The sequence below is a fragment of the Vigna unguiculata genome, chromosome 11, assembly GCF_037176805.1.
Source record: "Vigna unguiculata cultivar grain cowpea cultivar isolate G323 ecotype 2 chromosome 11, ASM3717680v1, whole genome shotgun sequence".
Taxonomy (NCBI): Eukaryota; Viridiplantae; Streptophyta; class Magnoliopsida; order Fabales; family Fabaceae; genus Vigna; species Vigna unguiculata.
Genome location: NC_140802.1, coordinates 21,248,713 through 21,263,879, shown reverse-complemented (window position 1 = coordinate 21,263,879; position 15,167 = coordinate 21,248,713).

Genomic DNA, 15,167 nt, shown 5'->3' with positions numbered 1-15,167 from the left:
GGGAGCAATATCACATAATACTTCTTTCACACATTGCCATGTACTGAATTTGATCCATGCTTGATCCAGATGAAAGGTTGCTGGTAACTGGAGTTTCTCCACCAATCTTTGGCTCACAACATTGTTTTCGCTTCCGTAATCGAATGCAACTAAACATGGATGGCCTTCGGTTAAACACTTTGTATAATAAACTTCCTTTCCTATTCCAGGTCTAGATGGCCAGGCTGTGAATACCAAATGATGTGAATCCACAGCGTTCGATTCGTTTGACTGATCTATCATTGTTGGAATGCTAACAAGCAAGAAATTTGAGAAATTATTTAAAACGAAAAAATGGAAACATAAAAGAAGATGGAACGGAAATTGATAGACATCACACTTCCAAGAATGGAAGATAAGTCTAAGAGTTGAAACACACAGAGGGATAAAGGACCTTTGATGAGACTCATGGATTCTTGAATCACTCAAGAACTTAGGAGAATCACTCTCACTAAGATAGATGAGATAAAACTCGTTTATTTTCTGAATAAAACTCAGCTTGCCTTCATTGATGAAAATGGTTCAACTTATATAGGAGCTTTAACCATCAGAATTACAAAAGACATATAAATTTCAATATCATCCCGCTTAAAGCTATTAATTAATGATCCACTCAAGCTAATAACGATCCGCTACTTAATGGTTGATTGTAACTGAATTTAAGGCTACCAAAAGTCATCCACAAACTTTGAGCAAAGGTCCTCTTGATCTTCCAAAGGTTGGTTCTTAGGTTGGCATATGGACCCTTATTTCAACTTGAAGATAAAGCAAAACTAAAGCCCATTAATTGGTTAAGCAGAAACACAATTTGGTCAGCCAATTTTACAAAGCATTGGGCCCTTGTTTAAATAAAAGAAACTGCATCAACACGGCGCATTAGTCATCCTCCGTTTGACCCATATGCAATTCACATCATACCCTCCTTCTTCGAGAAGATTTGTCCCGAATCTTAAGACACTAGTTTTAAAGTAAGTTTTTATTATGATCTTGTGAAGGAATTTTATTTTTTCGCAAGTTGAAACTAATTCTCTTCTTCCAGGATCAAATTCAACTTGATATTTGTTACTTTCCAATGGTTGCAATCCGTCGATAACATTTCTTGACAACGGTACCCCACCTTGATATGTAACAATAAATAATTCCATGCGTTGTGTTTGACGAATTCGCTTCTTATCGACGGACCAAATGCATGATAAAGCACTATGAACAAGCTTCCTTTTCAAACATGGAAGTTCGTGTATTTCCTTCACATGCTTATCCTTTTGTTCCTGTAAAATGACATCACAAACTGTAGAAGAAAATACATTGACGAATAAACTTTCTCTAGTTCCATTTCTTTTTCTTTATTTTCCCTTCCTTCTGCAGTCTCTATTACTTCTTTTTCTATTCTTTCTTTTTCTGTTTTCTCCTTCGGCCTACGTTGATCCTTACTGACTTGTCTTGGTGTCAGAAACTTCTACTTCCTTTGATGTCCCTCATGCCTCACATAAAGGGAACGTTCATCAAGATGGAGTGTTTTAAAATGAAGCCATGCCCATCCCAAAAGAAGATGACGAGAGCCCATGGGAGCAATATCACATAATACTTCTTTCACACATTGCCATGTACTGAATTTGATCCATGCTTGATCCAGATGAAAGGTTGCTGGTAACTGGAGTTTCTCCACCAATCTTTGGCTCACAACATTGTTTTCGCTTCCGTAATCGAATGCAACTAAACATGGATGGCCTTCGGTTAAACACTTTGTATAATAAACTTCCTTTCCTATTCCAGGTCTAGATGGCCAGGCTGTGAATACCAAATGATGTGAATCCACAGCGTTCGATTCGTTTGACTGATCTATCATTGTTGGAATGCTAACAAGCAAGAAATTTGAGAAATTATTTAAAACGAAAAAATGGAAACATAAAAGAAGATGGAACGGAAATTGATAGACATCACACTTCCAAGAATGGAAGATAAGTCTAAGAGTTGAAACACACAGAGGGATAAAGGACCTTTGATGAGACTCATGGATTCTTGAATCACTCAAGAACTTAGGAGAATCACTCTCACTAAGATAGATGAGATAAAACTCGTTTATTTTCTGAATAAAACTCAGCTTGCCTTCATTGATGAAAATGGTTCAACTTATATAGGAGCTTTAACCATCAGAATTACAAAAGACACATAAATTTCAATATCATCCCGCTTAAAGCTATTAATTAATGATCCACTCAAGCTAATAACGATCCGCTACTTAATGGTTGATTGTAACTGAATTTAAGGCTACCAAAAGTCATCCACAAACTTTGAGCAAAGGTCCTCTTGATCTTCCAAAGGTTGGTTCTTAGGTTGGCATATGGACCCTTATTTCAACTTGAAGATAAAGCAAAACTAAAGCCCATTAATTGGTTAAGCAGAAACACAATTTGGTCAGCCAATTTTACAAAGCATTGGGCCCTTGTTTAAATAAAAGAAACTGCATCAACACGGCTCATTAGTCATCCTCCGTTTGACCCATATGCAATTCACATCATACCCTCCTTCTTCGAGAAGATTTGTCCCGAATCTTAAGACACTAGTTTTAAAGTAAGTTTTTATTATGATCTTGTGAAGGAATTTTATTTTTTCGCAAGTTGAAACTAATTCTCTTCTTCCAGGATCAAATTCAACTTGATATTTGTTACTTTCCAATGGTTGCAATCCGTCGATAACATTTCTTGACAACGGTACCCCACCTTGATATGTAACAATAAATAATTCCATGCGTTGTGTTTGACGAATTCGCTTCTTATCGACGGACCAAATGCATGATAAAGCACTATGAACAAGCTTCCTTTTCAAACATGGAAGTTCGTGTATTTCCTTCACATGCTTATCCTTTTGTTCCTGTAAAATGACATCACAAACTGTAGAAGAAAATACATTGACGAATAAACTTTCTCTAGTTCCATTTCTTTTTCTTTATTTTCCCTTCCTTCTGCAGTCTCTATTACTTCTTTTTCTATTCTTTCTTTTTCTGTTTTCTCCTTCGGCCTACGTTGATCCTTACTGACTTGTCTTGGTGTCAGAAACTTCTACTTCCTTTGATGTCCCTCATGCCTCACATAAAGGGAACGTTCATCAAGATGGAGTGTTTTAAAATGAAGCCATGCCCATCCCAAAAGAAGATGACGAGAGCCCATGGGAGCAATATCACATAATACTTCTTTCACACATTGCCATGTACTGAATTTGATCCATGCTTGATCCAGATGAAAGGTTGCTGGTAACTGGAGTTTCTCCACCAATCTTTGGCTCACAACATTGTTTTCGCTTCCGTAATCGAATGCAACTAAACATGGATGGCCTTCGGTTAAACACTTTGTATAATAAACTTCCTTTCCTATTCCAGGTCTAGATGGCCAGGCTGTGAATACCAAATGATGTGAATCCACAGCGTTCGATTCGTTTGACTGATCTATCATTGTTGGAATGCTAACAAGCAAGAAATTTGAGAAATTATTTAAAACGAAAAAATGGAAACATAAAAGAAGATGGAACGGAAATTGATAGACATCACACTTCCAAGAATGGAAGATAAGTCTAAGAGTTGAAACACACAGAGGGATAAAGGACCTTTGATGAGACTCATGGATTCTTGAATCACTCAAGAACTTAGGAGAATCACTCTCACTAAGATAGATGAGATAAAACTCGTTTATTTTCTGAATAAAACTCAGCTTGCCTTCATTGATGAAAATGGTTCAACTTATATAGGAGCTTTAACCATCAGAATTACAAAAGACACATAAATTTCAATATCATCCCGCTTAAAGCTATTAATTAATGATCCACTCAAGCTAATAACGATCCGCTACTTAATGGTTGATTGTAACTGAATTTAAGGCTACCAAAAGTCATCCACAAACTTTGAGCAAAGGTCCTCTTGATCTTCCAAAGGTTGGTTCTTAGGTTGGCATATGGACCCTTATTTCAACTTGAAGATAAAGCAAAACTAAAGCCCATTAATTGGTTAAGCAGAAACACAATTTGGTCAGCCAATTTTACAAAGCATTGGGCCCTTGTTTAAATAAAAGAAACTGCATCAACACGGCGCATTAGTCATCCTCCGTTTGACCCATATGCAATTCACATCATACCCTCCTTCTTCGAGAAGATTTGTCCCGAATCTTAAGACACTAGTTTTAAAGTAAGTTTTTATTATGATCTTGTGAAGGAATTTTATTTTTTCGCAAGTTGAAACTAATTCTCTTCTTCCAGGATCAAATTCAACTTGATATTTGTTACTTTCCAATGGTTGCAATCCGTCGATAACATTTCTTGACAACGGTACCCCACCTTGATATGTAACAATAAATAATTCCATGCGTTGTGTTTGACGAATTCGCTTCTTATCGACGGACCAAATGCATGATAAAGCACTATGAACAAGCTTCCTTTTCAAACATGGAAGTTCGTGTATTTCCTTCACATGCTTATCCTTTTGTTCCTGTAAAATGACATCACAAACTGTAGAAGAAAATACATTGACGAATAAACTTTCTCTAGTTCCATTTCTTTTTCTTTATTTTCCCTTCCTTCTGCAGTCTCTATTACTTCTTTTTCTATTCTTTCTTTTTCTGTTTTCTCCTTCGGCCTACGTTGATCCTTACTGACTTGTCTTGGTGTCAGAAACTTCTACTTCCTTTGATGTCCCTCATGCCTCACATAAAGGGAACGTTCATCAAGATGGAGTGTTTTAAAATGAAGCCATGCCCATCCCAAAAGAAGATGACGAGAGCCCATGGGAGCAATATCACATAATACTTCTTTCACACATTGCCATGTACTGAATTTGATCCATGCTTGATCCAGATGAAAGGTTGCTGGTAACTGGAGTTTCTCCACCAATCTTTGGCTCACAACATTGTTTTCGCTTCCGTAATCGAATGCAACTAAACATGGATGGCCTTCGGTTAAACACTTTGTATAATAAACTTCCTTTCCTATTCCAGGTCTAGATGGCCAGGCTGTGAATACCAAATGATGTGAATCCACAGCGTTCGATTCGTTTGACTGATCTATCATTGTTGGAATGCTAACAAGCAAGAAATTTGAGAAATTATTTAAAACGAAAAAATGGAAACATAAAAGAAGATGGAACGGAAATTGATAGACATCACACTTCCAAGAATGGAAGATAAGTCTAAGAGTTGAAACACACAGAGGGATAAAGGACCTTTGATGAGACTCATGGATTCTTGAATCACTCAAGAACTTAGGAGAATCACTCTCACTAAGATAGATGAGATAAAACTCGTTTATTTTCTGAATAAAACTCAGCTTGCCTTCATTGATGAAAATGGTTCAACTTATATAGGAGCTTTAACCATCAGAATTACAAAAGACACATAAATTTCAATATCATCCCGCTTAAAGCTATTAATTAATGATCCACTCAAGCTAATAACGATCCGCTACTTAATGGTTGATTGTAACTGAATTTAAGGCTACCAAAAGTCATCCACAAACTTTGAGCAAAGGTCCTCTTGATCTTCCAAAGGTTGGTTCTTAGGTTGGCATATGGACCCTTATTTCAACTTGAAGATAAAGCAAAACTAAAGCCCATTAATTGGTTAAGCAGAAACACAATTTGGTCAGCCAATTTTACAAAGCATTGGGCCCTTGTTTAAATAAAAGAAACTGCATCAACACGGCGCATTAGTCATCCTCCGTTTGACCCATATGCAATTCACATCATACCCTCCTTCTTCGAGAAGATTTGTCCCGAATCTTAAGACACTAGTTTTAAAGTAAGTTTTTATTATGATCTTGTGAAGGAATTTTATTTTTTCGCAAGTTGAAACTAATTCTCTTCTTCCAGGATCAAATTCAACTTGATATTTGTTACTTTCCAATGGTTGCAATCCGTCGATAACATTTCTTGACAACGGTACCCCACCTTGATATGTAACAATAAATAATTCCATGCGTTGTGTTTGACGAATTCGCTTCTTATCGACGGACCAAATGCATGATAAAGCACTATGAACAAGCTTCCTTTTCAAACATGGAAGTTCGTGTATTTCCTTCACATGCTTATCCTTTTGTTCCTGTAAAATGACATCACAAACTGTAGAAGAAAATACATTGACGAATAAACTTTCTCTAGTTCCATTTCTTTTTCTTTATTTTCCCTTCCTTCTGCAGTCTCTATTACTTCTTTTTCTATTCTTTCTTTTTCTGTTTTCTCCTTCGGCCTACGTTGATCCTTACTGACTTGTCTTGGTGTCAGAAACTTCTACTTCCTTTGATGTCCCTCATGCCTCACATAAAGGGAACGTTCATCAAGATGGAGTGTTTTAAAATGAAGCCATGCCCATCCCAAAAGAAGATGACGAGAGCCCATGGGAGCAATATCACATAATACTTCTTTCACACATTGCCATGTACTGAATTTGATCCATGCTTGATCCAGATGAAAGGTTGCTGGTAACTGGAGTTTCTCCACCAATCTTTGGCTCACAACATTGTTTTCGCTTCCGTAATCGAATGCAACTAAACATGGATGGCCTTCGGTTAAACACTTTGTATAATAAACTTCCTTTCCTATTCCAGGTCTAGATGGCCAGGCTGTGAATACCAAATGATGTGAATCCACAGCGTTCGATTCGTTTGACTGATCTATCATTGTTGGAATGCTAACAAGCAAGAAATTTGAGAAATTATTTAAAACGAAAAAATGGAAACATAAAAGAAGATGGAACGGAAATTGATAGACATCACACTTCCAAGAATGGAAGATAAGTCTAAGAGTTGAAACACACAGAGGGATAAAGGACCTTTGATGAGACTCATGGATTCTTGAATCACTCAAGAACTTAGGAGAATCACTCTCACTAAGATAGATGAGATAAAACTCGTTTATTTTCTGAATAAAACTCAGCTTGCCTTCATTGATGAAAATGGTTCAACTTATATAGGAGCTTTAACCATCATAATTACAAAAGACACATAAATTTCAATATCATCCCGCTTAAAGCTATTAATTAATGATCCACTCAAGCTAATAACGATCCGCTACTTAATGGTTGATTGTAACTGAATTTAAGGCTACCAAAAGTCATCCACAAACTTTGAGCAAAGGTCCTCTTGATCTTCCAAAGGTTGGTTCTTAGGTTGGCATATGGACCCTTATTTCAACTTGAAGATAAAGCAAAACTAAAGCCCATTAATTGGTTAAGCAGAAACACAATTTGGTCAGCCAATTTTACAAAGCATTGGGCCCTTGTTTAAATAAAAGAAACTGCATCAACACGGCGCATTAGTCATCCTCCGTTTGACCCATATGCAATTCACATCATACCCTCCTTCTTCGAGAAGATTTGTCCCGAATCTTAAGACACTAGTTTTAAAGTAAGTTTTTATTATGATCTTGTGAAGGAATTTTATTTTTTCGCAAGTTGAAACTAATTCTCTTCTTCCAGGATCAAATTCAACTTGATATTTGTTACTTTCCAATGGTTGCAATCCGTCGATAACATTTCTTGACAACGGTACCCCACCTTGATATGTAACAATAAATAATTCCATGCGTTGTGTTTGACGAATTCGCTTCTTATCGACGGACCAAATGCATGATAAAGCACTATGAACAAGCTTCCTTTTCAAACATGGAAGTTCGTGTATTTCCTTCACATGCTTATCCTTTTGTTCCTGTAAAATGACATCACAAACTGTAGAAGAAAATACATTGACGAATAAACTTTCTCTAGTTCCATTTCTTTTTCTTTATTTTCCCTTCCTTCTGCAGTCTCTATTACTTCTTTTTCTATTCTTTCTTTTTCTGTTTTCTCCTTCGGCCTACGTTGATCCTTACTGACTTGTCTTGGTGTCAGAAACTTCTACTTCCTTTGATGTCCCTCATGCCTCACATAAAGGGAACGTTCATCAAGATGGAGTGTTTTAAAATGAAGCCATGCCCATCCCAAAAGAAGATGACGAGAGCCCATGGGAGCAATATCACATAATACTTCTTTCACACATTGCCATGTACTGAATTTGATCCATGCTTGATCCAGATGAAAGGTTGCTGGTAACTGGAGTTTCTCCACCAATCTTTGGCTCACAACATTGTTTTCGCTTCCGTAATCGAATGCAACTAAACATGGATGGCCTTCGGTTAAACACTTTGTATAATAAACTTCCTTTCCTATTCCAGGTCTAGATGGCCAGGCTGTGAATACCAAATGATGTGAATCCACAGCGTTCGATTCGTTTGACTGATCTATCATTGTTGGAATGCTAACAAGCAAGAAATTTGAGAAATTATTTAAAACGAAAAAATGGAAACATAAAAGAAGATGGAACGGAAATTGATAGACATCACACTTCCAAGAATGGAAGATAAGTCTAAGAGTTGAAACACACAGAGGGATAAAGGACCTTTGATGAGACTCATGGATTCTTGAATCACTCAAGAACTTAGGAGAATCACTCTCACTAAGATAGATGAGATAAAACTCGTTTATTTTCTGAATAAAACTCAGCTTGCCTTCATTGATGAAAATGGTTCAACTTATATAGGAGCTTTAACCATCAGAATTACAAAAGACACATAAATTTCAATATCATCCCGCTTAAAGCTATTAATTAATGATCCACTCAAGCTAATAACGATCCGCTACTTAATGGTTGATTGTAACTGAATTTAAGGCTACCAAAAGTCATCCACAAACTTTGAGCAAAGGTCCTCTTGATCTTCCAAAGGTTGGTTCTTAGGTTGGCATATGGACCCTTATTTCAACTTGAAGATAAAGCAAAACTAAAGCCCATTAATTGGTTAAGCAGAAACACAATTTGGTCAGCCAATTTTACAAAGCATTGGGCCCTTGTTTAAATAAAAGAAACTGCATCAACACGGCGCATTAGTCATCCTCCGTTTGACCCATATGCAATTCACATCATACCCTCCTTCTTCGAGAAGATTTGTCCCGAATCTTAAGACACTAGTTTTAAAGTAAGTTTTTATTATGATCTTGTGAAGGAATTTTATTTTTTCGCAAGTTGAAACTAATTCTCTTCTTCCAGGATCAAATTCAACTTGATATTTGTTACTTTCCAATGGTTGCAATCCGTCGATAACATTTCTTGACAACGGTACCCCACCTTGATATGTAACAATAAATAATTCCATGCGTTGTGTTTGACGAATTCGCTTCTTATCGACGGACCAAATGCATGATAAAGCACTATGAACAAGCTTCCTTTTCAAACATGGAAGTTCGTGTATTTCCTTCACATGCTTATCCTTTTGTTCCTGTAAAATGACATCACAAACTGTAGAAGAAAATACATTGACGAATAAACTTTCTCTAGTTCCATTTCTTTTTCTTTATTTTCCCTTCCTTCTGCAGTCTCTATTACTTCTTTTTCTATTCTTTCTTTTTCTGTTTTCTCCTTCGGCCTACGTTGATCCTTACTGACTTGTCTTGGTGTCAGAAACTTCTACTTCCTTTGATGTCCCTCATGCCTCACATAAAGGGAACGTTCATCAAGATGGAGTGTTTTAAAATGAAGCCATGCCCATCCCAAAAGAAGATGACGAGAGCCCATGGGAGCAATATCACATAATACTTCTTTCACACATTGCCATGTACTGAATTTGATCCATGCTTGATCCAGATGAAAGGTTGCTGGTAACTGGAGTTTCTCCACCAATCTTTGGCTCACAACATTGTTTTCGCTTCCGTAATCGAATGCAACTAAACATGGATGGCCTTCGGTTAAACACTTTGTATAATAAACTTCCTTTCCTATTCCAGGTCTAGATGGCCAGGCTGTGAATACCAAATGATGTGAATCCACAGCGTTCGATTCGTTTGACTGATCTATCATTGTTGGAATGCTAACAAGCAAGAAATTTGAGAAATTATTTAAAACGAAAAAATGGAAACATAAAAGAAGATGGAACGGAAATTGATAGACATCACACTTCCAAGAATGGAAGATAAGTCTAAGAGTTGAAACACACAGAGGGATAAAGGACCTTTGATGAGACTCATGGATTCTTGAATCACTCAAGAACTTAGGAGAATCACTCTCACTAAGATAGATGAGATAAAACTCGTTTATTTTCTGAATAAAACTCAGCTTGCCTTCATTGATGAAAATGGTTCAACTTATATAGGAGGTTTAACCATCATAATTACAAAAGACACATAAATTTCAATATCATCCCGCTTAAAGCTATTAATTAATGATCCACTCAAGCTAATAACGATCCGCTACTTAATGGTTGATTGTAACTGAATTTAAGGCTACCAAAAGTCATCCACAAACTTTGAGCAAAGGTCCTCTTGATCTTCCAAAGGTTGGTTCTTAGGTTGGCATATGGACCCTTATTTCAACTTGAAGATAAAGCAAAACTAAAGCCCATTAATTGGTTAAGCAGAAACACAATTTGGTCTTGTTTAAATAAAAGAAACTGCATCAACACGGCGCATTAGTCATCTTCCGTTTGACCCATATGCAATTCACATCATACCCTCCTTCTTCGAGAAGATTTGTCCCGAATCTTAAGACACTAGTTTTAAAGTAAGTTTTTATTATGATCTTGTGAAGGAATTTTATTTTTTCGCAAGTTGAAACTAATTCTCTTCTTCCAGGATCAAATTCAACTTGATATTTGTTACTTTCCAATGGTTGCAATCCGTCGATAACATTTCTTGACAACGGTACCCCACCTTGATATGTAACAATAAATAATTCCATGCGTTGTGTTTGACGAATTCGCTTCTTATCGACGGACCAAATGCATGATAAAGCACTATGAACAAGCTTCCTTTTCAAACATGGAAGTTCGTGTATTTCCTTCACATGCTTATCCTTTTGTTCCTGTAAAATGACATCACAAACTGTAGAAGAAAATACATTGACGAATAAACTTTCTCTAGTTCCATTTCTTTTTCTTTATTTTCCCTTCCTTCTGCAGTCTCTATTACTTCTTTTTCTATTCTTTCTTTTTCTGTTTTCTCCTTCGGCCTACGTTGATCCTTACTGACTTGTCTTGGTGTCAGAAACTTCTACTTCCTTTGATGTCCCTCATGCCTCACATAAAGGGAACGTTCATCAAGATGGAGTGTTTTAAAATGAAGCCATGCCCATCCCAAAAGAAGATGACGAGAGCCCATGGGAGCAATATCACATAATACTTCTTTCACACATTGCCATGTACTGAATTTGATCCATGCTTGATCCAGATGAAAGGTTGCTGGTAACTGGAGTTTCTCCACCAATCTTTGGCTCACAACATTGTTTTCGCTTCCGTAATCGAATGCAACTAAACATGGATGGCCTTCGGTTAAACACTTTGTATAATAAACTTCCTTTCCTATTCCAGGTCTAGATGGCCAGGCTGTGAATACCAAATGATGTGAATCCACAGCGTTCGATTCGTTTGACTGATCTATCATTGTTGGAATGCTAACAAGCAAGAAATTTGAGAAATTATTTAAAACGAAAAAATGGAAACATAAAAGAAGATGGAACGGAAATTGATAGACATCACACTTCCAAGAATGGAAGATAAGTCTAAGAGTTGAAACACACAGAGGGATAAAGGACCTTTGATGAGACTCATGGATTCTTGAATCACTCAAGAACTTAGGAGAATCACTCTCACTAAGATAGATGAGATAAAACTCGTTTATTTTCTGAATAAAACTCAGCTTGCCTTCATTGATGAAAATGGTTCAACTTATATAGGAGCTTTAACCATCATAATTACAAAAGACACATAAATTTCAATATCATCCCGCTTAAAGCTATTAATTAATGATCCACTCAAGCTAATAACGATCCGCTACTTAATGGTTGATTGTAACTGAATTTAAGGCTACCAAAAGTCATCCACAAACTTTGAGCAAAGGTCCTCTTGATCTTCCAAAGGTTGGTTCTTAGGTTGGCATATGGACCCTTATTTCAACTTGAAGATAAAGCAAAACTAAAGCCCATTAATTGGTTAAGCAGAAACACAATTTGGTCAGCCAATTTTACAAAGCATTGGGCCCTTGTTTAAATAAAAGAAACTGCATCAACACGGCGCATTAGTCATCCTCCGTTTGACCCATATGCAATTCACATCATACCCTCCTTCTTCGAGAAGATTTGTCCCGAATCTTAAGACACTAGTTTTAAAGTAAGTTTTTATTATGATCTTGTGAAGGAATTTTATTTTTTCGCAAGTTGAAACTAATTCTCTTCTTCCAGGATCAAATTCAACTTGATATTTGTTACTTTCCAATGGTTGCAATCCGTCGATAACATTTCTTGACAACGGTACCCCACCTTGATATGTAACAATAAATAATTCCATGCGTTGTGTTTGACGAATTCGCTTCTTATCGACGGACCAAATGCATGATAAAGCACTATGAACAAGCTTCCTTTTCAAACATGGAAGTTCGTGTATTTCCTTCACATGCTTATCCTTTTGTTCCTGTAAAATGACATCACAAACTGTAGAAGAAAATACATTGACGAATAAACTTTCTCTAGTTCCATTTCTTTTTCTTTATTTTCCCTTCCTTCTGCAGTCTCTATTACTTCTTTTTCTATTCTTTCTTTTTCTGTTTTCTCCTTCGGCCTACGTTGATCCTTACTGACTTGTCTTGGTGTCAGAAACTTCTACTTCCTTTGATGTCCCTCATGCCTCACATAAAGGGAACGTTCATCAAGATGGAGTGTTTTAAAATGAAGCCATGCCCATCCCAAAAGAAGATGACGAGAGCCCATGGGAGCAATATCACATAATACTTCTTTCACACATTGCCATGTACTGAATTTGATCCATGCTTGATCCAGATGAAAGGTTGCTGGTAACTGGAGTTTCTCCACCAATCTTTGGCTCACAACATTGTTTTCGCTTCCGTAATCGAATGCAACTAAACATGGATGGCCTTCGGTTAAACACTTTGTATAATAAACTTCCTTTCCTATTCCAGGTCTAGATGGCCAGGCTGTGAATACCAAATGATGTGAATCCACAGCGTTCGATTCGTTTGACTGATCTATCATTGTTGGAATGCTAACAAGCAAGAAATTTGAGAAATTATTTAAAACGAAAAAATGGAAACATAAAAGAAGATGGAACGGAAATTGATAGACATCACACTTCCAAGAATGGAAGATAAGTCTAAGAGTTGAAACACACAGAGGGATAAAGGACCTTTGATGAGACTCATGGATTCTTGAATCACTCAAGAACTTAGGAGAATCACTCTCACTAAGATAGATGAGATAAAACTCGTTTATTTTCTGAATAAAACTCAGCTTGCCTTCATTGATGAAAATGGTTCAACTTATATAGGAGCTTTAACCATCAGAATTACAAAAGACACATAAATTTCAATATCATCCCGCTTAAAGCTATTAATTAATGATCCACTCAAGCTAATAACGATCCGCTACTTAATGGTTGATTGTAACTGAATTTAAGGCTACCAAAAGTCATCCACAAACTTTGAGCAAAGGTCCTCTTGATCTTCCAAAGGTTGGTTCTTAGGTTGGCATATGGACCCTTATTTCAACTTGAAGATAAAGCAAAACTAAAGCCCATTAATTGGTTAAGCAGAAACACAATTTGGTCAGCCAATTTTACAAAGCATTGGGCCCTTGTTTAAATAAAAGAAACTGCATCAACACGGCGCATTAGTCATCCTCCGTTTGACCCATATGCGATTCACATCATACCCTCCTTCTTCGAGAAGATTTGTCCCGAATCTTAAGACACTAGTTTTAAAGTAAGTTTTTATTATGATCTTGTGAAGGAATTTTATTTTTTCGCAAGTTGAAACTAATTCTCTTCTTCCAGGATCAAATTCAACTTGATATTTGTTACTTTCCAATGGTTGCAATCCGTCGATAACATTTCTTGACAACGGTACCCCACCTTGATATGTAACAATAAATAATTCCATGCGTTGTGTTTGACGAATTCGCTTCTTATCGACGGACCAAATGCATGATAAAGCACTATGAACAAGCTTCCTTTTCAAACATGGAAGTTCGTGTATTTCCTTCACATGCTTATCCTTTTGTTCCTGTAAAATGACATCACAAACTGTAGAAGAAAATACATTGACGAATAAACTTTCTCTAGTTCCATTTCTTTTTCTTTATTTTCCCTTCCTTCTGCAGTCTCTATTACTTCTTTTTCTATTCTTTCTTTTTCTGTTTTCTCCTTCGGCCTACGTTGATCCTTACTGACTTGTCTTGGTGTCAGAAACTTCTACTTCCTTTGATGTCCCTCATGCCTCACATAAAGGGAACGTTCATCAAGATGGAGTGTTTTAAAATGAAGCCATGCCCATCCCAAAAGAAGATGACGAGAGCCCATGGGAGCAATATCACATAATACTTCTTTCACACATTGCCATGTACTGAATTTGATCCATGCTTGATCCAGATGAAAGGTTGCTGGTAACTGGAGTTTCTCCACCAATCTTTGGCTCACAACATTGTTTTCGCTTCCGTAATCGAATGCAACTAAACATGGATGGCCTTCGGTTAAACACTTTGTATAATAAACTTCCTTTCCTATTCCAGGTCTAGATGGCCAGGCTGTGAATACCAAATGATGTGAATCCACAGCGTTCGATTCGTTTGACTGATCTATCATTGTTGGAATGCTAACAAGCAAGAAATTTGAGAAATTATTTAAAACGAAAAAATGGAAACATAAAAGAAGATGGAACGGAAATTGATAGACATCACACTTCCAAGAATGGAAGATAAGTCTAAGAGTTGAAACACACAGAGGGATAAAGGACCTTTGATGAGACTCATGGATTCTTGAATCACTCAAGAACTTAGGAGAATCACTCTCACTAAGATAGATGAGATAAAACTCGTTTATTTTCTGAATAAAACTCAGCTTGCCTTCATTGATGAAAATGGTTCAACTTATATAGGAGCTTTAACCATCATAATTACAAAAGACACATAAATTTCAATATCATCCCGCTTAAAGCTATTAATTAATGATCCACTCAAGCTAATAACGATCCGCTACTTAATGGTTGATTGTAACTGAATTTAAGGCTACCAAAAGTCATCCACAAACTTTGAGCAAAGGTCCTCTTGATCTTCCAAAGGTTGGTTCT